Here is a 27,661-nt window from a genome sequence, read left to right as displayed (position 1 = left end):
ACTCCTTCCCAATCCAATCCTGAGACCCTTCTGATAGCATGAGATATGATATCTCAATGCTTCTAATACCAAACCACAGACCGGTCCTGTAACTTGAGATGTGATATCCAAATCCTTCCCCTTCCAAACCTGAAACCCTTCCTTTAGCATGAGATGTGATATCCAACTCCTTCCCATTCCAATCCTGAGAACCTTCCTATAGCATGAGATGTGATATCCCAATGCTTCTACCAAACCTGAGACCTTTCCTATAGCATGAGATGTGATATCCAACTCTTCCCATCCAATCCTGAGACTTGTCCTATACCATGAGATGTTATATCTCAATGCTTCTAATACAAAACCTGAGACTGTCCTATAACATGAGATGTGATATCTCAATGCTTCTAATAACAAAACTGAGACCCTTCCTATAACATGAGATGTGATGTCCAAGTCCTTCCCATTCCAATCCTGAGACCCTTCCTATAACATGAGATGTGATATCCAACTCCTTCCCGTTCCAATCTTGAGACCCTTCGTATAACATGAGATGTGATATCCAACTCCTTCCCAATCCAATCCTGAGACCCTTCTGATAGCATGAGATATGATATCTCAATGCTTCTAATACCAAACCACAGACCCGTCCTGTAACTTGAGATGTGATATCCAAATCCTTCCCCTTCCAAACCTGAGACCCTTCCTTTAGCATGAGATGTGATATCCAACTCCTTCCCATTCCAATCCTGAGAACCTTCCTATAGCATGAGATGTGATATCCCAATGCTTCTACCAAACCTGAGACCTTTCTTATAGCATGAGATGTGATATCCAACTCTTCCCATCCAATCCTGAGACTTGTCCTATACCATGAGATGTTATATCTCAATGCTTCTAATACCAAACCTGAGACTGTCCTATAACATGAGATGTGATATCTCAATGCTTCTAATAACAAAACTGAGACCCTTCCTATAACATGAGATGTGATGTCCAAGTCCTTCCCATTCCAATCCTGAGACCCTTCCGATAGCATGAGATGTGATATCTTAATGCTTCTACCATACCTGAGACCTTCCTATGGCATGAGATGTGATATCAAACTCCTTCCCATTCCAATCCTGAGACCATTCCTATAGCATGAGATGTGATATCCAACTCCTTCCCAATCCAATCCTGAGACCCGTCCTATACCATGAGATGTGATATCTCAATGCTTCTAATACCAAACCTGAGACTGTCCTATAACATGAGATGTGATATCTCAATGCTTCTAATAATAAACCTGAGACCCTTCCTATAACATGAGATGTGATATCCAAATCCTTCCCATTCCAATCCTGAGACACTTCCTATAGCATGAGATGTGATATCCAACTCCTTCCCATTCCAATCCTGAGACCCTTCCGATAGCATGAGATGTGATATCCAACTCCTTCCAATTCCAACCTGTGACCCTTCCTATAGCATTAGATGGGATATCCAACTCCTTCCCAATCCAATCCTGAGACCCTTCCGATAGCATGAGATGTGATATCTTAATGCTTCTACCATACCTGAGACCTTCCTATGGCATGAGATGTGATATCAAACTCCTTCCCATTCCAATCCTGAGACCCTTCCTATAGCATGAGATGTGATATCCAATTCCTTCCCATTCCAATCTTGAGACCCGTCCTATACCATGAGATGTGATATCTCAATGCTTCTAATACCAAACCTGAGACTGTCCTATAACATGAGATGTGATATCTCAATGCTTCTAATAACAAACCTGAGACCCTTCCTATAACATGAGATGTGATATCAAAATTCTTCCCATTCCAATCCTGAGACCCTTCCTATAGCATGAGATGTGATATCCAACTCCTTTCCATTCCAATCCTGAGACCCGTCCTATACCATGAGATATGATATCTCAATGCTTCTAATACCAAACCTGAGACTGTCCTATAACAAGAGATATTGATATTTCAATGCTTCTAATAACAAACCTGAGACCCTTCCTATAACATGAGATGTGATATCCAAGCCCTTCCCATTCCAATCTTGAGGCCCTTCCTATAACATGAGATGTGATATCCAACTCCTTCCCAATCCAATCCTGAGACCCTTCCGATAGCATGAGATATGATATCTCAATGCTTCTAATACCAAAACCACAGACCCGTCCTATAACATGAGATGTGATATCCAACTCCTTCCCAATCCAATCCTGAGAACCTTCCGATAGCATGAGATATGATATCTCAATGCTTCTAATACCAAAACCACAGACCCGTCCTATAACTTGAGATATGATATCCAAATCCTTCCCCTTCCAAACCTGAGACACTTCCTTTATCATGAGATGTGATATCCAACTCCTTCCCATTCCAATCCTGAGACCCTTCCTATAGCATGAGATGTGATATCCCAATGCTTCTACCAAACCTGAGACCCTTCCTATAGCATGAGATGTGATATCCAACTCTTCCCATCCAATCCTGAGACCCTTCCTATAACATGAGATGTGATATCCAACTCCTTCCCAATCCAATCCTGAGACCCTTCCGATAGCATGAGATATGATATCTCAATGCTTCTAATATCAAACCTGAGACCCTCCCTAAAGCATGAGATGTGATATCCAACTCCTTTCCATTCCAATCCTGAGACCCTTCCGATAGCATGAGATGTGATATCCAACTCCTTCCAATTCAAACCTGTGACCCTTCCTATAGCATGAGATGGGATATCCAACTCCTTCCCAATCCAATCCTGAGACCCTTCTGATAGCATGAGATGTGATATCTTAATGCTTCTACCATACCTGAGACCTTCCTATGGCATGAGATGTGATATCAAACTCCTTCCCATTCCAATCCTGAGACCCTTCCTATAGCATGAGATGTGATATCCAATTCCTTCCCATTCCAATCCTTAGACCCGTCCTATACCATGAGATGTGATATCTCAATGCTTCTAATACCAAACCTGAGACTGTCCTATAACATGAGATGTGATATCTCAATGCTTCTAATAACAAACCTGAGACCCTTCCTATAACATGAGATGTGATATCCAAATCCTTCCCATTCCAATCCTGAGACCCTTCAAATAGCATGAGATGTGATATCCAACTCCTTTCCATTCCAATCCTGAGACCCGTCCTATACCATGAGATATGATATCTCAATGCTTCTAATACCAAACCTGAGACTGTCCTATAACAAGATATGTGATATCTCAATGCTTCTACCAACAAACCTGAGACCCTCCTTCCTATAACATGAGATGTGATATCCAAGCCCTTCCCATTCCAATCTTGAGGCCCTTCCTATAACATGGGATGTGATATCCAACTCCTTCCCAATCCAATCCTGAGACCCTTCCGATAGCATGAGATATATCTCAATGCTTCTAATACCAAAACCACAGACCCGTCCTATAACTTGAGATATGATATCCAAATCCTTCCCCTTCCAAACCTGAGACCCTTCCTTTATCATGAGATGTGATATCCAACTCCTTCCCATTCCAATCCTGAGACCCTTCCTATAGCATGAGATGTGATATCTCAATGCTTCTAATAACAAACCTGAGACCCTTCCTATAACATGAGATGTGATGTCCAAGTCCTTCCCATTCCAATCCTGAGACCCTTCCTATAACATGAGATGTGATATCCAACTCCTTCCCAATCCAATCCTGAGACCCTTCCGATAGCATGAGGATATGATATCTCAATGCTTCTAATATCAAACCTGAGACCCTCCCTAAAGCATGAGATGTGATATCCAACTCCTTCCCATTCCAATCCTGAGACCCTTCCGACAGCATGAGATGTGATATCCAACTCCTTCCAATTCCAACCTGTGACCCTTCCTATAGCATGAGATGTGATATCCAACTCCTTCCCAATCCAATACTGAGACCCTTCCGATAGCATGAGATATGATATCTCAATGGTTCTAATACCAAACCACAGACCCGTCCTATAAATTGAGGTGTGATATCCAAATCCTTAGCCTTCCAAACCTGAGACCCTTCCTTTAGCATGAGATGTGATATCCAACTCCTTCCCATTCCAATCCTGAGACCCGTCCTATACCATGAGATATGATATCTCAATGCTTCTAATACCAAACCTGAGACTGTCCTATAACATGAGATGTGATATCTCAATGGTTCTAATAACAAACCTGAGAGCTTTCCTATAACATGAGATGTGATATCCAACTCCTTCCCAATCCAATCCTGAGACCCTTCCGATAGCATGAGATGTGATATCTCAATGCTTCTAATACCAAACCGCAGACCCGTCCTATAACTTGAGATGTGATATCCAACTCCTTCCCATTCCAATCCTGAGACCCGTCCTATAAAATGAGATGTTATATCTCAATGCTTCTAATACCAAACCTGAGACTGTCCTATAACATGAGATGTGATATCTCAATGCTTCTAATAACAAACCTGAGACCCTTCCTATAACATGAGATGTGATATCCAAGTCCTTCCCGTTCCAATCTTGAGACCCTTCGTATAACATGAGATGTGATATCCAACTCCTTCCCAATCCAATCCTGAGACCCTTCTGATAGCATGAGATGTGATATCCCAATGCTTCTACCAAACCTGAGACCTTTCCTATAGCATGAGATGTGATATCCAACTCTTCCCATCCAATCCTGAGACTTGTCCTATACCATGAGATGTTATATCTCAGTGCTTCTAATACCAAACCTGAGACTGTCCTATAACATGAGATGTGATATCTCAATGCTTCTAATAACAAAACTGAGACCCTTCCTATAACATGAGATGTGATGACCAAGTCCTTCCCATTCCAATCCTGAGACCCTTCCGATAGCATGAGATGTGATATCTTAATGCTTCTACCATACCTGAGACCTTCCTATGGCATGAGATGTGATATCAAACTCCTTCTCATTCCAATCCTGAGACCCTTCCTATAGCATGAGATGTGATATCCAACTCCTTCCCAATCCAATCCTGAGACCCGTCCTATACCATGAGATGTGATATCTCAATGCTTCTAATACCAAACCTGAGACTGTCCTATAACATGAGATGTGATATCTCAATGCTTCTAATAATAAACCTGAGACCCTTCCTATAACATGAGATGTGATATCCAACTCCTTCCCAATCCAATCCTGAGACCCTTCCGATAGCATGAGATATGATATCTCAATGCTTCTAATACCAAAACCACAGACCCGTCCTATAACATGAGATGTGATATCCAACTCCTTCCCATTCCAATCCTGAGACCCTTCCGATAGCATGAGATATGATATCTCAATGCTTCTAATACCAAAACCACAGACCCATCCTATAACTTGAGATATGATATCCAAATCCTTCCCCTTCCAAACCTGAGACACTTCCTTTATCATGAGATGTGATATCCAACTCCTTCCCATTCCAATCCTGAGACCCTTCCTATAGCATGAGATGTGATATCCCAATGCTTCTACCAAACCTGAGACCCTTCCTATAGCATGAGATGTGATATCCAAATCTTCCCATCCAATCCTGAGACCCTTCCTATAACATGACATGTCATATCCAACTCCTTCCCAATCCAATCCTGAGACCCTTCCGATAGCATGAGATATGATATCTCAATGCTTCTAATATCAAACCTGAGACCCTCCCTAAAGCATGAGATGTGATATCCAACTCCTTCCCATTCCAATCCTGAGACCCTTCCGATAGCATGAGATGTGATCTCCAACTCCTTCCAATTCCAACCTGTGACCCTTCCTATAGCATTAGATGGGATATCCAACTCCTTCCCAATCCAATCCTGAGACCCTTCCGATAGCATGAGATGTGATATCTTAATGCTTCTACCATACCTGAGACCTTCCTATGGCATGAGATGTGATATCAAACTCCTTCCCATTCCAATCCTGAGACCCTTCCTATAGCATGAGATGTGATATCCAATTCCTTCCCATTCCAATCCTGAGACCCGTCCTATACCATGAGATGTGATATCTCAGTGCTTCTAATACCAAACCTGAGACTGTCCTATAACATGAGATGTGATATCTCAATGCTTCTAATAACAAACCTGAGACCCTTCCTATAACATGAGATGTGATATCAAAATCCTTCCCATTCCAATCCTGAGACCCTTCCTATAGCATGAGATGTGATATCCAACTCCTTTCCATTCCAATCCTGAGACCCGTCCTATACCATGAGATATGATATCTCAATGCTTCTAATACCAAACCTGAGACTGTCCTATAACAAGAGATATTGATATTTCAATGCTTCTAATAACAAACCTGAGACCCTTCCTATAACATGAGATGTGATATCCAAGCCCTTCCCATTCCAATCTTGAGGCCCTTCCTATAACATGAGATGTGATATCCAACTCCTTCCCAATCCAATCCTGAGACCCTTCCGATAGCATGAGATATGATATCTCAATGCTTCTAATACCAAAACCACAGACCCGTCCTATAACATGAGATGTGATATCCAACTCCTTCCCAATCCAATCCTGAGACCCTTCCGATAGCATGAGATATGATATCTCAATGCTTCTAATACCAAAACCACAGACCCGTCCTATAACTTGAGATATGATATCCAAATCCTTCCCCTTCCAAACCTGAGACACTTCCTTTATCATGAGATATGATATCCAACTCCTTCCCATTCCAATCCTGAGACCCTTCCTATAGCATGAGATGTGATATCCCAATGCTTCTACCAAACCTGAGACCCTTCCTATAGCATGAGATGTGATATCCCAATGCTTCTACCAAACCTGAGACCCTTCCTATAACATGAGATGTGATATCCAACTCCTTCCCAATCCAATCCTGAGACCCTTCCGATAGCATGAGATATGATATCTCAATGCTTCTAATATCAAACCTGAGACCTTCCCTAAAGCATGAGATGTGATATCCAACTCCTTCCCATTCCAATCCTGAGACCCTTCTGATAGCATGAGATGTGATATCCAACTCCTTCCAATTCCAACCTGTGACCCTTCCTATAGCATTAGATGGGATATCCAACTCCTTCCCAATCCAATCCTGAGACCCTTCCGATAGCATGAGATGTGATATCTTAATGCTTCTACCATACCTGAGACCTTCCTATGGCATGAGATGTGATATCAAACTCCTTCCCATTCCAATCCTGAGACCCTTCCTATAGCATGAGATGTGATATCCAATTCCTTCCCATTCCAAACCTGAGACTGTCCTATAACATGAGATGTGATATCTCAATGCTTCTAATAACAAACCTGAGACCCTTCCTATAACATGAGATGTGATATCCAACTCCTTCCCAATCCAATCCTGAGACCCTTCCGATAGCATGAGATATGATATCTCAATGCTTCTAATACCAAAACCACAGACCCGTCCTATAACTTGAGATATGATATCCAAATCCTTCCCCTTCCAAACCTGAGACCCTTCCTTTATCATGAGATGTGATATCCAACTCCTTCCCATTCCAATCCTGAGACCCTTCCTATAGCATGAGATGTGATATCTCAATGCTTCTAATAACAAACCTGAGACCCTTCCTATAACATGAGATGTGATGTCCAAGCCCTTCCCATTCCATCCTTGAGGCCCTTCCTATAACATGGGATGTGATATCCAACTCCTTCCCAATCCAATCCTGAGACCCTTCCGATAGCATGAGATATGATATCTCAATGCTTCTAATACCAAAACCACAGACCCGTCCTATAACTTGAGATATGATATCCAAATCCTTCCCCTTCCAAACCTGAGACCCTTCCTTTATCATGAGATGTGATATCCAACTCCTTCCCATTCCAATCCTGAGACCCTTCCTATAGCATGAGATGTGATATCTCAATGCTTCTAATAACAAACCCGAGACCCTTCCTATAACATGAGATGTGATGTCCAAGTCCTTCCCATTCCAATCCTGAGACCCTTCCTATAACATGAGATGTGATATCCAACTCCTTCCCAATCCAATCCTGAGACCCTTCCGATAGCATGAGATGTGATATCTCAATGCTTCTAATAACAAACCTGAGACCCTTCCTATAACATGAGATGTGATGTCCAAGTCCTTCCCATTCCAATCCTGAGACCCTTCCTATAACATGAGATGTGATATCCAACTCCTTCCCATTCCAATCCTGAGACCCTTCCCATAGCATGAGATGTGATATCCAATTCCTTCCCATTCCAATCCTGAGACTGTCCTATAACATGAGATGTGATATCTCAATGCTTCTAATAACAAACCTGAGACCCTTCCTATAACATGAGATGTGATATCCAACTCCTTCCCAATCCAATCCTGAGACCCTGCCGATAGCATGAGATATGATATCTCAATGCTTCTAATACCAAAACCACAGACCCGTCCTATAACTTGAGATATGATATCCAAATCCTTCCCCTTCCAAACCTGAGACCCTTCCTTTATCATGAGATGTGATATCCAACTCCTTCCCATTCCAATCCTGAGACCCTTCCTATAGCATGAGATGTGATATCTCAATGCTTCTAATAACAAACCTGAGACCCTTCCTATAACATGAGATGTGATGTCCAAGCCCTTCCCATTCCATCCTTGAGGCCCTTCCTATAACATGGGATGTGATATCCAACTCCTTCCCAATCCAATCCTGAGACCCTTCCGATAGCATGAGATATGATATCTCAATGCTTCTAATACCAAAACCACAGACCCGTCCTATAACTTGAGATATGATATCCAAATCCTTCCCCTTCCAAACCTGAGACCCTTCCTTTATCATGAGATGTGATAGCCAACTCCTTCCCATTCCAATCCTGAGACCCTTCCTATAGCATGAGATGTGATATCCAATTCCTTCCCATTCCAATCCTGAGACTGTCCTATAACATGAGATGTGATATCTCAATGCTTCTAATAACAAACCTGAGACCCTTCCTATAACATGAGATGTGATATCCAACTCCTTCCCAATCCAATCCTGAGACCCTTCCGATAGCATGAGATATGATATCTCAATGCTTCTAATACCAAAACCACAGACCCGTCCTATAACTTGAGATATGATATCCAAATCCTTCCCCTTCCAAACCTGAGACCCTTCCTTTATCATGAGATGTGATATCCAACTCCTTCCCATTCCAATCCTGAGACCCTTCCTATAGCATGAGAGGTGATATCTCAATGCTTCTAATAACAAACCTGAGACCCTTCCTATAACATGAGATGTGATGTCCAAGCCCTTCCCATTCCATCCTTGAGGCCCTTCCTATAACATGGGATGTGATATCCAACTCCTTCCCAATCCAATCCTGAGACCCTTCCGATAGCATGAGATATGATATCTCAATGCTTCTAATATCAAACCTGAGACCTTCCCTAAAGCATGAGATGTGATATCCAACTCCTTCCCATTCCAATCCTGAGACCCTTCTGATAGCATGAGATGTGATATCCAACTCCTTCCAATTCCAACCTGTGACCCTTCCTATAGCATTAGATAGGATATCCAACTCCTTCCCAATCCAATCCTGAGACCCTTCCGATAGCATGAGATGTGATATCTTAATGCTTCTACCATACCTGAGACCTTCCTATGGCATGAGATGTGATATCAAACTCCTTCCCATTCCAATCCTGAGACCCTTCCTATAGCATGAGATGTGATATCCAATTCCTTCCCATTCCAATCCTGAGACTGTCCTATAACATGAGATGTGATATCTCAATGCTTCTAATAACAAACCTGAGACCCTTCCTATAACATGAGATGTGATATCCAACTCCTTCCCAATCCAATCCTGAGACCCTTCCGATAGCATGAGATATGATATCTCAATGCTTCTAATACCAAAACCACAGACCCGTCCTATAACTTGAGATATGATATCCAAATCCTTCCCCTTCCAAACCTGAGACCCTTCCTTTATCATGAGATGTGATATCCAACTCCTTCCCATTCCAATCCTGAGACCCTTCCTATAGCATGAGATGTGATATCTCAATGCTTCTAATAACAAACCCGAGACCCTTCCTATAACATGAGATGTGATGTCCAAGTCCTTCCCATTCCAATCCTGAGACCCTTCCTATAACATGAGATGTGATATCCAACTCCTTCCCAATCCAATCCTGAGACCCTTCCGATAGCATGAGATGTGATATCTCAATGCTTCTAATAACAAACCTGAGACCCTTCCTATAACATGAGATGTGATGTCCAAGTCCTTCCCATTCCAATCCTGAGACCCTTCCTATAACATGAGATGTGATATCCAACTCCTTCCCAATCCCATCCTGAGACCCTTCCGATAGCATGAGGATATGATATCTCAATGCTTCTAATATCAAACCTGAGACCCTCCCTAAAGCATGAGATGTGATATCCAACTCCTTCCCATTCCAATCCTGAGACCCTTCCGATAGCATGAGATGTGATATCCAACTCCTTCCAATTCCAACCTGTGACCCTTCCTATAGCATTATATGGGATATCCAACTCTTCCCAATCCAATCCTGAGACCCTTCCGATAGCATGAGATGTGATATCTTAATGCTTCTACCATACCTGAGACCTTCCTATGGCATGAGATGTGATATCAAACTCCTTCCCATTCCAATCCTGAGACCCTTCCTATAGCATGAGATGTGATATCCAATTCCTTCCCATTCCAATCCTGAGACCCGTCCTATACCATGAGATGTGATATCTCAGTGCTTCTAATACCAAACCTGAGACTGTCCTATAACATGAGATGTGATATCTCAATGCTTCTAATAACAAACCTGAGACCCTTCCTATAACATGAGATGTGATATCAAAATCCTTCCCATTCCAATCCTGAGACCCTTCCTATAGCATGAGATGTGATATCCAACTCCTTTCCATTCCAATCCTGAGACCCGTCCTATACCATGAGATATGATATCTCAATGCTTCTAATACCAAACCTGAGACTGTCCTATAACAAGAGATATTGATATTTCAATGCTTCTAATAACAAACCTGAGACCCTTCCTATAACATGAGATGTGATATCCAAGCCCTTCCCATTCCAATCTTGAGGCCCTTCCTATAACATGAGATTTGATATCCAACTCCTTCCCAATCCAATCCTGAGACCCTTCCGATAGCATGAGATATGATATCTCAATGCTTCTAATACCAAAACCACAGACCCGTCCTATAACATGAGATGTGATATCCAACTCCTTCCCAATCCAATCCTGAGACCCTTCCGATAGCATGAGATATGATATCTCAATGCTTCTAATACCAAAACCACAGACCCGTCCTATAACTTGAGATATGATATCCAAATCCTTCCCCTTCCAAACCTGAGACACTTCCTTTATCATGAGATATGATATCCAACTCCTTCCCATTCCAATCCTGAGACCCTTCCTATAGCATGAGATGTGATATCCCAATGCTTCTACCAAACCTGAGACCCTTCCTATAGCATGAGATGTGATATCCCAATGCTTCTACCAAACCTGAGACCCTTCCTATAACATGAGATGTGATATCCAACTCCTTCCCAATCCAATCCTGAGACCCTTCCGATAGCATGAGATATGATATCTCAATGCTTCTAATATCAAACCTGAGACCTTCCCTAAAGCATGAGATGTGATATCCAACTCCTTCCCATTCCAATCCTGAGACCCTTCTGATAGCATGAGATGTGATATCCAACTCCTTCCAATTCCAACCTGTGACCCTTCCTATAGCATTAGATGGGATATCCAACTCCTTCCCAATCCAATCCTGAGACCCTTCCGATAGCATGAGATGTGATATCTTAATGCTTCTACCATACCTGAGACCTTCCTATGGCATGAGATGTGATATCAAACTCCTTCCCATTCCAATCCTGAGACCCTTCCTATAGCATGAGATGTGATATCCAATTCCTTCCCATTCCAATCCTGAGACCCGTCATATACCATGAGATGTGATATCTCAATGCTTCTAATACCAAACCTGAGACTGTCCTATAACATGAGATGTGATATCTCAATGCTTCTAATAACAAACCTGAGACCCTTCCTATAACATGAGATGTGATATCCAACTCCTTCCCAATCCAATCCTGAGACCCTTCCGATAGCATGAGATATGATATCTCAATGCTTCTAATACCAAAACCACAGACCCGTCCTATAACTTGAGATATGATATCCAAATCCTTCCCCTTCCAAACCTGAGACCCTTCCTTTATCATGAGATGTGATATCCAACTCCTTCCCATTCCAATCCTGAGACCCTTCCTATAGCATGAGATGTGATATCTCAATGCTTCTAATAACAAACCTGAGACCCTTCCTATAACATGAGATGTGATGTCCAAGCCCTTCCCATTCCATCCTTGAGGCCCTTCCTATAACATGGGATGTGATATCCAACTCCTTCCCAATCCAATCCTGAGACCCTTCCGATAGCATGAGATGTGATATCTCAATGCTTCTAATACCAAACCGCAGACCCGTCCTATAACTTCAGATGTGATATCCAACTCCTTCCCATTCCAATCCTGAGACCCGTCCTATAAAATGAGATGTTATATCTCAATGCTTCTAATACCAAACCTGAGACTGTCCTATAACATGAGATGTGATATCTCAATGCTTCTAATAACAAACCTGAGACCCTTCCTATAACATGAGATGTGATATCCAAGTCCTTCCCGTTCCAATCTTGAGACCCTTCGTATAACATGAGATGTGATATCCAACTCCTTCCCAATCCAATCCTGAGACCCTTCTGATAGCATGAGATATGATATCTCAATGCTTCTAATACCAAACCACAGACCCGTCCTGTAACTTGAGATGTGATATCCAAATCCTTCCCCTTCCAAACCTGAAACCCTTCCTTTAGCATGAGATGTGATATCCAACTCCTTCCCATTCCAATCCTGAGAACCTTCCTATAGCATGAGATGTGATATCCCAATGCTTCTACCAAACCTGAGACCTTTCCTATAGCATGAGATGTGATATCCAACTCTTCCCATCCAATCCTGAGACTTGTCCTATACCATGAGATGTTATATCTCAATGCTTCTAATACAAAACCTGAGACTGTCCTATAACATGAGATGTGATATCTCAATGCTTCTAATAACAAAACTGAGACCCTTCCTATAACATGAGATGTGATGTCCAAGTCCTTCCCATTCCAATCCTGAGACCCTTCATATAACATGAGATGTGATATCCAACTCCTTCCCGTTCCAATCTTGAGACCCTTCGTATAACATGAGATGTGATATCCAACTCCTTCCCAATCCAATCCTGAGACCCTTCTGATAGCATGAGATATGATATCTCAATGCTTCTAATACCAAACCACAGACCCGTCCTGTAACTTGAGATGTGATATCCAAATCCTTCCCCTTCCAAACCTGAGACCCTTCCTTTAGCATGAGATGTGATATCCAACTCCTTCCCATTCCAATCCTGAGAACCTTCCTATAGCATGAGATGTGATATCCCAATGCTTCTACCAAACCTGAGACCTTTCCTATAGCATGAGATGTGATATCCAACTCTTCCCATCCAATCCTGAGACTTGTCCTATACCATGAGATGTTATATCTCAATGCTTCTAATACCAAACCTGAGACTGTCCTATAACATGAGATGTGATATCTCAATGCTTCTAATAACAAAACTGAGACCCTTCCTATAACATGAGATGTGATGTCCAAGTCCTTCCCATTCCAATCCTGAGACCCTTCCGATAGCATGAGATGTGATATCTTAATGCTTCTACCATACCTGAGACCTTCCTATGGCATGAGATGTGATATCAAACTCCTTCCCATTCCAATCCTGAGACCATTCCTATAGCATGAGATGTGATATCCAACTCCTTCCCAATCCAATCCTGAGACCCGTCCTATACCATGAGATGTGATATCTCAATGCTTCTAATACCAAACCTGAGACTGTCCTATAACATGAGATGTGATATCTCAATGCTTCTAATAATAAACCTGAGACCCTTCCTATAACATGAGATGTGATATCCAAATCCTTCCCATTCCAATCCTGAGACACTTCCTATAGCATGAGATGTGATATCCAACTCCTTCCCATTCCAATCCTGAGACCCTTCCGATAGCATTAGATGTGATATCCAACTCCTTCCAATTCCAACCTGTGACCCTTCCTATAGCATTAGATGGGATATCCAACTCCTTCCCAATCCAATCCTGAGACCCTTCCGATAGCATGAGATGTGATATCTTAATGCTTCTACCATACCTGAGACCTTCCTATGGCATGAGATGTGATATCAAACTCCTTCCCATTCCAATCCTGAGACCCTTCCTATAGCATGAGATGTGATATCCAATTCCTTCCCATTCCAATCTTGAGACCCGTCCTATACCATGAGATGTGATATCTCAATGCTTCTAATACCAAACCTGAGACTGTCCTATAACATGAGATGTGATATCTCAATGCTTCTAATAACAAACCTGAGACCCTTCCTATAACATGAGATGTGATATCAAAATTCTTCCCATTCCAATCCTGAGACCCTTCCTATAGCATGAGATGTGATATCCAACTCCTTTCCATTCCAATCCTGAGACCCGTCCTATACCATGAGATATGATATCTCAATGCTTCTAATACCAAACCTGAGACTGTCCTATAACAAGAGATATTGATATTTCAATGCTTCTAATAACAAACCTGAGACCCTTCCTATAACATGAGATGTGATATCCAAGCCCTTCCCATTCCAATCTTGAGGCCCTTCCTATAACATGAGATGTGATATCCAACTCCTTCCCAATCCAATCCTGAGACCCTTCCGATAGCATGAGATATGATATCTCAATGCTTCTAATACCAAAACCACAGACCCGTCCTATAACATGAGATGTGATATCCAACTCCTTCCCAATCCAATCCTGAGACCCTTCCGATAGCATGAGATATGATATCTCAATGCTTCTAATACCAAAACCACAGACCCGTCCTATAACTTGAGATATGATATCCAAATCCTTCCCCTTCCAAACCTGAGACACTTCCTTTATCATGAGATGTGATATCCAACTCCTTCCCATTCCAATCCTGAGACCCTTCCTATAGCATGAGATGTGATATCCCAATGCTTCTACCAAACCTGAGACCCTTCCTATAGCATGAGATGTGATATCCAACTCTTCCCATCCAATCCTGAGACCCTTCCTATAACATGAGATGTGATATCCAACTCCTTCCCAATCCAATCCTGAGACCCTTCCGATAGCATGAGATATGATATCTCAATGCTTCTAATATCAAACCTGAGACCCTCCCTAAAGCATGAGATGTGATATCCCAATGCTTCTACCAAACCTGAGACCCTTCCGATAGCATGAGATGTGATATCCAACTCCTTCCAATTCAAACCTGTGACCCTTCCTATAGCATGAGATGGGATATCCAACTCCTTCCCAATCCAATCCTGAGACCCTTCCGATAGCATGAGATGTGATATCTTAATGCTTCTACCATACCTGAGACCTTCCTATGGCATGAGATGTGATATCAAACTCCTTCCCATTCCAATCCTGAGACCCTTCCTATAGCATGAGATGTGATATCCAATTCCTTCCCATTCCAATCCTTAGACCCGTCCTATACCATGAGATGTGATATCTCAATGCTTCTAATACCAAACCTGAGACTGTCCTATAACATGAGATGTGATATCTCAATGCTTCTAATAACAAACCTGAGACCCTTCCTATAACATGAGATGTGATATCCAAATCCTTCCCATTCCAATCCTGAGACCCTTCCTATAGCATGAGATGTGATATCCAACTCCTTTCCATTCCAATCCTGAGACCCGTCCTATACCATGAGATATGATATCTCAATGCTTCTAATACCAAACCTGAGACTGTCCTATAACAAGATATGTGATATCTCAATGCTTCTACCAACAAACCTGAGACCCTCCTTCCTATAACATGAGATGTGATATCCAAGCCCTTCCCATTCCAATCTTGAGGCCCTTCCTATAACATGGGATGTGATATCCAACTCCTTCCCAATCCAATCCTGAGACCCTTCCGATAGCATGAGATATATCTCAATGCTTCTAATACCAAAACCACAGACCCGTCCTATAACTTGAGATATGATATCCAAATCCTTCCCCTTCCAAACCTGAGACCCTTCCTTTATCATGAGATGTGATATCCAACTCCTTCCCATTCCAATCCTGAGACCCTTCCTATAGCATGAGATGTGATATCTCAATGCTTCTAATAACAAACCTGAGACCCTTCCTATAACATGAGATGTGATGTCCAAGTCCTTCCCATTCCAATCCTGAGACCCTTCCTATAACATGAGATGTGATATCCAACTCCTTCCCAATCCAATCCTGAGACCCTTCCGATAGCATGAGGATATGATATCTCAATGCTTCTAATATCAAACCTGAGACCCTCCCTAAAGCATGAGATGTGATATCCAACTCCTTCCCATTCCAATCCTGAGACCCTTCCGACAGCATGAGATGTGATATCCAACTCCTTCCAATTCCAACCTGTGACCCTTCCTATAGCATGAGATGTGATATCCAACTCCTTCCCAATCCAATACTGAGACCCTTCCGATAGCATGAGATATGATATCTCAATGGTTCTAATACCAAACCACAGACCCGTCCTATAAATTGAGGTGTGATATCCAAATCCTTAGCCTTCCAAACCTGAGACCCTTCCTTTAGCATGAGATGTGATATCCAACTCCTTCCCATTCCAATCCTGAGACCCGTCCTATACCATGAGATATGATATCTCAATGCTTCTAATACCAAACCTGAGACTGTCCTATAACATGAGATGTGATATCTCAATGGTTCTAATAACAAACCTGAGAGCTTTCCTATAACATGAGATGTGATATCCAACTCCTTCCCAATCCAATCCTGAGACCCTTCCGATAGCATGAGATGTGATATCTCAATGCTTCTAATACCAAACCGCAGACCCGTCCTATAACTTGAGATGTGATATCCAACTCCTTCCCATTCCAATCCTGAGACCCGTCCTATAAAATGAGATGTTATATCTTAATGCTTCTAATACCAAACCTGAGACTGTCCTATAACATGAGATGTGATATCTCAATGCTTCTAATAACAAACCTGAGACCCTTCCTATAACATGAGATGTGATATCCAAGTCCTTCCCGTTCCAATCTTGAGACCCTTCGTATAACATGAGATGTGATATCCAACTCCTTCCCAATCCAATCCTGAGACCCTTCTGATAGCATGAGATATGATATCTCAATGCTTCTAATACCAAACCACAGACCCGTCCTGTAACTTGAGATGTGATATCCAAATCCTTCCCCTTCCAAACCTGAAACCCTTCCTTTAGCATGAGATGTGATATCCAACTCCTTCCCATTCCAATCCTGAGAACCTTCCTATAGCATGAGATGTGATATCCCAATGCTTCTACCAAACCTGAGACCTTTCCTATAGCATGAGATGTGATATCCAACTCTTCCCATCCAATCCTGAGACTTGTCCTATACCATGAGATGTTATATCTCAGTGCTTCTAATACCAAACCTGAGACTGTCCTATAACATGAGATGTGATATCTCAATGCTTCTAATAACAAAACTGAGACCCTTCCTATAACATGAGATGTGATGACCAAGTCCTTCCCATTCCAATCCTGAGACCCTTCCGATAGCATGAGATGTGATATCTTAATGCTTCTACCATACCTGAGACCTTCCTATGGCATGAGATGTGATATCAAACTCCTTCTCATTCCAATCCTGAGACCCTTCCTATAGCATGAGATGTGATATCCAACTCCTTCCCAATCCAATCCTGAGACCCGTCCTATACCATGAGATGTGATATCTCAATGCTTCTAATACCAAACCTGAGACTGTCCTATAACATGAGATGTGATATCTCAATGCTTCTAATAATAAACCTGAGACCCTTCCTATAACATGAGATGTGATATCCAACTCCTTCCCAATCCAATCCTGAGACCCTTCCGATAGCATGAGATATGATATCTCAATGCTTCTAATACCAAAACCACAGACCCGTCCTATAACATGAGATGTGATATCCAACTCCTTCCCAATCCAATCCTGAGACCCTTCCGATAGCATGAGATATGATATCTCAATGCTTCTAATACCAAAACCACAGACCCGTCCTATAACTTGAGATATGATATCCAAATCCTTCCCCTTCCAAACCTGAGACACTTCCTTTATCATGAGATGTGATATCCAACTCCTTCCCATTCCAATCCTGAGACCCTTCCTATAGCATGAGATGTGATATCCCAATGCTTCTACCAAACCTGAGACCCTTCCTATAGCATGAGATGTGATATCCAAATCTTCCCATCCAATCCTGAGACCCTTCCTATAACATGACATGTCATATCCAACTCCTTCCCAATCCAATCCTGAGACCCTTCCGATAGCATGAGATATGATATCTCAATGCTTCTAATATAAAACCTGAGACCCTCCCTAAAGCATGAGATGTGATATCCAACTCCTTCCCATTCCAATCCTGAGACCCTTCCGATAGCATGAGATGTGATATCCAACTCCTTCCAATTCCAACCTGTGACCCTTCCTATAGCATTAGATGGGATATCCAACTCCTTCCCAATCCAATCCTGAGACCCTTCCGATAGCATGAGATGTGATATCTTAATGCTTCTACCATACCTGAGACCTTCCTATGGCATGAGATGTGATATCAAACTCCTTCCCATTCCAATCCTGAGACCCTTCCTATAGCATGAGATGTGATATCCAATTCCTTCCCATTCCAATCCTGAGACCCGTCCTATACCATGAGATGTGATATCTCAGTGCTTCTAATACCAAACCTGAGACTGTCCTATAACATGAGATGTGATATCTCAATGCTTCTAATAACAAACCTGAGACCCTTCCTATAACATGAGATGTGATATCAAAATCCTTCCCATTCCAATCCTGAGACCCTTCCTATAGCATGAGATGTGATATCCAACTCCTTTCCATTCCAATCCTGAGACCCGTCCTATACCATGAGATATGATATCTCAATGCTTCTAATACCAAACCTGAGACTGTCCTATAACAAGAGATATTGATATTTCAATGCTTCTAATAACAAACCTGAGACCCTTCCTATAACATGAGATGTGATATCCAAGCCCTTCCCATTCCAATCTTGAGGCCCTTCCTATAACATGAGATGTGATATCCAACTCCTTCCCAATCCAATCCTGAGACCCTTCCGATAGCATGAGATATGATATCTCAATGCTTCTAATACCAAAACCACAGACCCGTCCTATAACATGAGATGTGATATCCAACTCCTTCCCAATCCAATCCTGAGACCCTTCCGATAGCATGAGATATGATATCTCAATGCTTCTAATACCAAAACCACAGACCCGTCCTATAACTTGAGATATGATATCCAAATCCTTCCCCTTCCAAACCTGAGACACTTCCTTTATCATGAGATATGATATCCAACTCCTTCCCATTCCAATCCTGAGACCCTTCCTATAGCATGAGATGTGATATCCCAATGCTTCTACCAAACCTGAGACCCTTCCTATAGCATGAGATGTGATATCCCAATGCTTCTACCAAACCTGAGACCCTTCCTATAACATGAGATGTGATATCCAACTCCTTCCCAATCCAATCCTGAGACCCTTCCGATAGCATGAGATATGATATCTCAATGCTTCTAATATCAAACCTGAGACCTTCCCTAAAGCATGAGATGTGATATCCAACTCCTCCCCATTCCAATCCTGAGACCCTTCTGATAGCATGAGATGTGATATCCAACTCCTTCCAATTCCAACCTGTGACCCTTCCTATAGCATTAGATGGGATATCCAACTCCTTCCCAATCCAATCCTGAGACCCTTCCGATAGCATGAGATGTGATATCTTAATGCTTCTACCATACCTGAGACCTTCCTATGGCATGAGATGTGATATCAAACTCCTTCCCATTCCAATCCTGAGACCCTTCCTATAGCATGAGATGTGATATCCAATTCCTTCCCATTCCAATCCTGAGACTGTCCTATAACATGAGATGTGATATCTCAATGCTTCTAATAACAAACCTGAGACCCTTCCTATAACATGAGATGTGATATCCAACTCCTTCCCAATCCAATCCTGAGACCCTTCCGATAGCATGAGATATGATATCTCAATGCTTCTAATACCAAAACCACAGACCCGTCCTATAACTTGAGATATGATATCCAAATCCTTCCCCTTCCAAACCTGAGACCCTTCCTTTATCATGAGATGTGATATCCAACTCCTTCCCATTCCAATCCTGAGACCCTTCCTATAGCATGAGATGTGATATCTCAATGCTTCTAATAACAAACCTGAGACCCTTCCTATAACATGAGATGTGATGTCCAAGCCCTTCCCATTCCATCCTTGAGGCCCTTCCTATAACATGGGATGTGATATCCAACTCCTTCCCAATCCAATCCTGAGACCCTTCCGATAGCATGAGATATGATATCTCAATGCTTCTAATACCAAAACCACAGACCCGTCCTATAACTTGAGATATGATATCCAAATCCTTCCCCTTCCAAACCTGAGACCCTTCCTTTATCATGAGATGTGATATCCAACTCCTTCCCATTCCAATCCTGAGACCCTTCCTATAGCATGAGATGTGATATCTCAATGCTTCTAATAACAAACCTGAGACCCTTCCTATAACATGAGATGTGATGTCCAAGTCCTTCCCATTCCAATCCTGAGACCCTTCCTATAACATGAGATGTGATATCCAACTCCTTCCCAATCCAATCCTGAGACCCTTCCGATAGCATGAGATGTGATATCTCAATGCTTCTAATAACAAACCTGAGACCCTTCCTATAACATGAGATGTGATGTCCAAGTCCTTCCCATTCCAATCCTGAGACCCTTCCTATAACATGAGATGTGATATCCAACTCCTTCCCAATCCCATCCTGAGACCCTTCCGATAGCATGAGGATATGATATCTCAATGCTTCTAATATCAAACCTGAGACCCTCCCTAAAGCATGAGATGTGATATCCAACTCCTTCCCATTCCAATCCTGAGACCCTTCCGATAGCATGAGATGTGATATCCAACTCCTTCCAATTCCAACCTGTGACCCTTCCTATAGCATTATATGGGATATCCAACTCCTTCCCAATCCAATCCTGAGACCCTTCCGATAGCATGAGATGTGATATCTTAATGCTTCTACCATACCTGAGACCTTCCTATGGCATGAGATGTGATATCAAACTCCTTCCCATTCCAATCCTGAGACCCTTCCTATAGCATGAGATGTGATATCCAATTCCTTCCCATTCCAATCCTGAGACCCGTCCTATACCATGAGATGTGATATCTCAGTGCTTCTAATACCAAACCTGAGACTGTCCTATAACATGAGATGTGATATCTCAATGCTTCTAATAACAAACCTGAGACCCTTCCTATAACATGAGATGTGATATCAAAATCCTTCCCATTCCAATCCTGAGACCCTTCCGATAGCATGAGATGTGATATCCAACTCCTTTCCATTCCAATCCTGAGACCCGTCCTATACCATGAGATATGATATCTCAATGCTTCTAATACCAAACCTGAGACTGTCCTATAACAAGAGATATTGATATTTCAATGCTTCTAATAACAAACCTGAGACCCTTCCTATAACATGAGATGTGATATCCAAGCCCTTCCCATTCCAATCTTGAGGCCCTTCCTATAACATGAGATTTGATATCCAACTCCTTCCCAATCCAATCCTGAGACCCTTCCGATAGCATGAGATATGATATCTCAATGCTTCTAATACCAAAACCACAGACCCGTCCTATAACATGAGATGTGATATCCAACTCCTTCCCAATCCAATCCTGAGACCCTTCCGATAGCATGAGATATGATATCTCAATGCTTCTAATACCAAAACCACAGACCCGTCCTATAACTTGAGATATGATATCCAAATCCTTCCCCTTCCAAACCTGAGACACTTCCTTTATCATGAGATATGATATCCAACTCCTTCCCATTCCAATCCTGAGACCCTTCCTATAGCATGAGATGTGATATCCCAATGCTTCTACCAAACCTGAGACCCTTCCTATAGCATGAGATGTGATATCCCAATGCTTCTACCAAACCTGAGACCCTTCCTATAACATGAGATGTGATATCCAACTCCTTCCCAATCCAATCCTGAGACCCTTCCGATAGCATGAGATATGATATCTCAATGCTTCTAATATCAAACCTGAGACCTTCCCTAAAGCATGAGATGTGATATCCAACTCCTTCCCATTCCAATCCTGAGACCCTTCTGATAGCATGAGATGTGATATCCAACTCCTTCCAATTCCAACCTGTGACCCTTCCTATAGCATTAGATGGGATATCCAACTCCTTCCCAATCCAATCCTGAGACCCTTCCGATAGCATGAGATGTGATATCTTAATGCTTCTACCATACCTGAGACCTTCCTATGGCATGAGATGTGATATCAAACTCCTTCCCATTCCAATCCTGAGACCCTTCCTTTAGCATGAGATGTGATATCCAATTCCTTCCCATTCCAATCCTGAGACCCGTCATATACCATGAGATGTGATATCTCAATGCTTCTAATACCAAACCTGAGACTGTCCTATAACATGAGATGTGATATCTCAATGCTTCTAATAACAAACCTGAGACCCTTCCTATAACATGAGATGTGATATCCAACTCCTTCCCAATCCAATCCTGAGACCCTTCCGATAGCATGAGATATGATATCTCAATGCTTCTAATACCAAAACCACAGACCCGTCCTATAACTTGAGATATGATATCCAAATCCTTCCCCTTCCAAACCTGAGACCCTTCCTTTATCATGAGATGTGATATCCAACTCCTTCCCATTCCAATCCTGAGACCCTTCCTATAGCATGAGATGTGATATCTCAATGCTTCTAATAACAAACCTGAGACCCTTCCTATAACATGAGATGTGATGTCCAAGCCCTTCCCATTCCATCCTTGAGGCCCTTCCTATAACATGGGATGTGATATCCAACTCCTTCCCAATCCAATCCTGAGACCCTTCCGATAGCATGAGATATGATATCTCAATGCTTCTAATACCAAAACCACAGACCCGTCCTATAACTTGAGATATGATATCCAAATCCTTCCCCTTCCAAACCTGAGACCCTTCCTTTATCATGAGATGTGATATCCAACTCCTTCCCATTCCAATCCTGAGACCCTTCCTATAGCATGAGATGTGATATCTCAATGCTTCTAATAACAAACCTGAGACCCTTCCTATAACATGAGATGTGATGTCCAAGTCCTTCCCATTCCAATCCTGAGACCCTTCCTATAACATGAGATGTGATATCCAACTCCTTCCCAATCCAATCCTGAGACCCTTCCGATAGCATGAGGATATGATATCTCAATGCTTCTAATATCAAACCTGAGACCCTCCCTAAAGCATGAGATGTGATATCCAACTCCTTCCCATTCCAATCCTGAGACCCTTCCGACAGCATGAGATGTGATATCCAACTCCTTCCAATTCCAACCTGTGACCCTTCCTATAGCATGAGATGTGATATCCAACTCCTTCCCAATCCAATACTGAGACCCTTCCGATAGCATGAGATATGATATCTCAATGGTTCTAATACCAAACCACAGACCCGTCCTATAAATTGAGGTGTGATATCCAAATCCTTAGCCTTCCAAACCTGAGACCCTTCCTTTAGCATGAGATGTGATATCCAACTCCTTCCCATTCCAATCCTGAGACCTGTCCTATACCATGAGATATGATATCTCAATGCTTCTAATACCAAACCTGAGACTGTCCCATAACATGAGATGTGATATCTCAATGCTTCTAATAACAAACCTGAGAGCTTTCCTATAACATGAGATGTGATATCCAACTCCTTCCCAATCCAATCCTGAGACCCTTCCGATAGCATGAGATGTGATATCTCAATGCTTCTAATACCAAACCGCAGACCCGTCCTATAACTTCAGATGTGATATCCAACTCCTTCCCATTCCAATCCTGAGACCCGTCCTATAAAATGAGATGTTATATCTCAATGCTTCTAATACCAAACCTGAGACTGTCCTATAACATGAGATGTGATATCTCAATGCTTCTAATAACAAACCTGAGACCCTTCCTATAACATGAGATGTGATATCCAAGTCCTTCCCGTTCCAATCTTGAGACCCTTCGTATAACATGAGATGTGATATCCAACTCCTTCCCAATCCAATCCTGAGACCCTTCTGATAGCATGAGATATGATATCTCAATGCTTCTAATACCAAACCACAGACCCGTCCTGTAACTTGAGATGTGATATCCAAATCCTTCCCCTTCCAAACCTGAAACCCTTCCTTTAGCATGAGATGTGATATCCAACTCCTTCCCATTCCAATCCTGAGAACCTTCCTATAGCATGAGATGTGATATCCCAATGCTTCTACCAAACCTGAGACCTTTCCTATAGCATGAGATGTGATATCCAACTCTTCCCATCCAATCCTGAGACTTGTCCTATACCATGAGATGTTATATCTCAATGCTTCTAATACAAAACCTGAGACTGTCCTATAACATGAGATGTGATATCTCAATGCTTCTAATAACAAAACTGAGACCCTTCCTATAACATGAGATGTGATGTCCAAGTCCTTCCCATTCCAATCCTGAGACCCTTCCTATAACATGAGATGTGATATCCAACTCCTTCCCGTTCCAATCTTGAGACCCTTCGTATAACATGAGATGTGATATCCAACTCCTTCCCAATCCAATCCTGAGACCCTTCTGATAGCATGAGATATGATATCTCAATGCTTCTAATACCAAACCACAGACCCGTCCTGTAACTTGAGATGTGATATCCAAATCCTTCCCCTTCCAAACCTGAGACCCTTCCTTTAGCATGAGATGTGATATCCAACTCCTTCCCATTCCAATCCTGAGAACCTTCCTATAGCATGAGATGTGATATCCCAATGCTTCTACCAAACCTGAGACCTTTCCTATAGCATGAGATGTGATATCCAACTCTTCCCATCCAATCCTGAGACTTGTCCTATACCATGAGATGTTATATCTCAATGCTTCTAATACCAAACCTGAGACTGTCCTATAACAGGAGATGTGATATCTCAATGCTTCTAATAACAAAACTGAGACCCTTCCTATAACATGAGATGTGATGTCCAAGTCCTTCCCATTCCAATCCTGAGACCCTTCCGATAGCATGAGATGTGATATCTTAATGCTTCTACCATACCTGAGACCTTCCTATGGCATGAGATGTGATATCAAACTCCTTCCCATTCCAATCCTGAGACCATTCCTATAGCATGAGATGTGATATCCAACTCCTTCCCAATCCAATCCTGAGACCCGTCCTATACCATGAGATGTGATATCTCAATGCTTCTAATACCAAACCTGAGACTGTCCTATAACATGAGATGTGATATCTCAATGCTTCTAATAATAAACCTGAGACCCTTCCTATAACATGAGATGTGATATCCAAATCCTTCCCATTCCAATCCTGAGACACTTCCTATAGCATGAGATGTGATATCCAACTCCTTCCCATTCCAATCCTGAGACCCTTCCGATAGCATGAGATGTGATATCCAACTCCTTCCAATTCCAACCTGTGACCCTTCCTATAGCAATAGATGGGATATCCAACTCCTTCCCAATCCAATCCTGAGACCCTTCCGATAGCATGAGATGTGATATCTTAATGCTTCTACCATACCTGAGACCTTCCTATGGCATGAGATGTGATATCAAACTCCTTCCCATTCCAATCCTGAGACCCTTCCTATAGCATGAGATGTGATATCCAATTCCTTCCCATTCCAATCTTGAGACCCGTCCTATACCATGAGATGTGATATCTCAATGCTTCTAATACCAAACCTGAGACTGTCCTATAACATGAGATGTGATATCTCAATGCTTCTAATAACAAACCTGAGACCCTTCCTATAACATGAGATGTGATATCAAAATTCTTCCCATTCCAATCCTGAGACCCTTCCTATAGCATGAGATGTGATATCCAACTCCTTTCCATTCCAATCCTGAGACCCGTCCTATACCATGAGATATGATATCTCAATGCTTCTAATACCAAACCTGAGACTGTCCTATAACAAGAGATATTGATATTTCAATGCTTCTAATAACAAACCTGAGACCCTTCCTATAACATGAGATGTGATATCCAAGCCCTTCCCATTCCAATCTTGAGGCCCTTCCTATAACATGAGATGTGATATCCAACTCCTTCCCAATCCAATCCTGAGACCCTTCCGATAGCATGAGATATGATATCTCAATGCTTCTAATACCAAAACCACAGACCCGTCCTATAACATGAGATGTGATATCCAACTCCTTCCCAATCCAATCCTGAGACCCTTCCGATAGCATGAGATATGATATCTCAATGCTTCTAATACCAAAACCACAGACCCGTCCTATAACTTGAGATATGATATCCAAATCCTTCCCCTTCCAAACCTGAGACACTTCCTTTATCATGAGATGTGATATCCAACTCCTTCCCATTCCAATCCTGAGACCCTTCCTATAGCATGAGATGTGATATCCCAATGCTTCTACCAAACCTGAGACCCTTCCTATAGCATGAGATGTGATATCCAACTCTTCCCATCCAATCCTGAGACCCTTCCTATAACATGAGATGTGATATCCAACTCCTTCCCAATCCAATCCTGAGACCCTTCCGATAGCATGAGATATGATATCTCAATGTTTCTAATATCAAACCTGAGACCCTCCCTAAAGCATGAGATGTGATATCCAACTCCTTTCCATTCCAATCCTGAGACCCTTCCGATAGCATGAGATGTGATATCCAACTCCTTCCAATTCCAACCTGTGACCCTTCCTATAGCATGAGATGGGATATCCAACTCCTTCCCAATCCAATCCTGAGACCCTTCCGATAGCATGAGATGTGATATCTTAATGCTTCTACCATACCTGAGACCTTCCTATGACATGAGATGTGATATCAAACTCCTTCCCATTCCAATCCTGAGACCCTTCCTATAGCATGAGATGTGATATCCAATTCCTTCCCATTCCAATCCTTAGACCCGTCCTATACCATGAGATGTGATATCTCAATGCTTCTAATACCAAACCTGAGACTGTCCTATAACATGAGATGTGATATCTCAATGCTTCTAATAACAAACCTGAGACCCTTCCTATAACATGAGATGTGATATCCAAATCCTTCCCATTCCAATCCTGAGACCCTTCCTATAGCATGAGATGTGATATCCAACTCCTTTCCATTCCAATCCTGAGACCCGTCCTATACCATGAGATATGATATCTCAATGCTTCTAATACCAAACCTGAGACTGTCCTATAACAAGATATGTGATATCTCAATGCTTCTACCAACAAACCTGAGACCATCCTTCCTATAACATGAGATGTGATATCCAAACCCTTCCCATTCCAATCTTGA

The sequence above is a fragment of the Ambystoma mexicanum genome, chromosome 12, assembly GCF_040938575.1.
Source record: "Ambystoma mexicanum isolate Mex_15411 chromosome 12, UKY_AmexF1_1, whole genome shotgun sequence".
Taxonomy (NCBI): Eukaryota; Metazoa; Chordata; class Amphibia; order Caudata; family Ambystomatidae; genus Ambystoma; species Ambystoma mexicanum.
Note: the sequence above shows the minus strand (reverse complement) of the source record.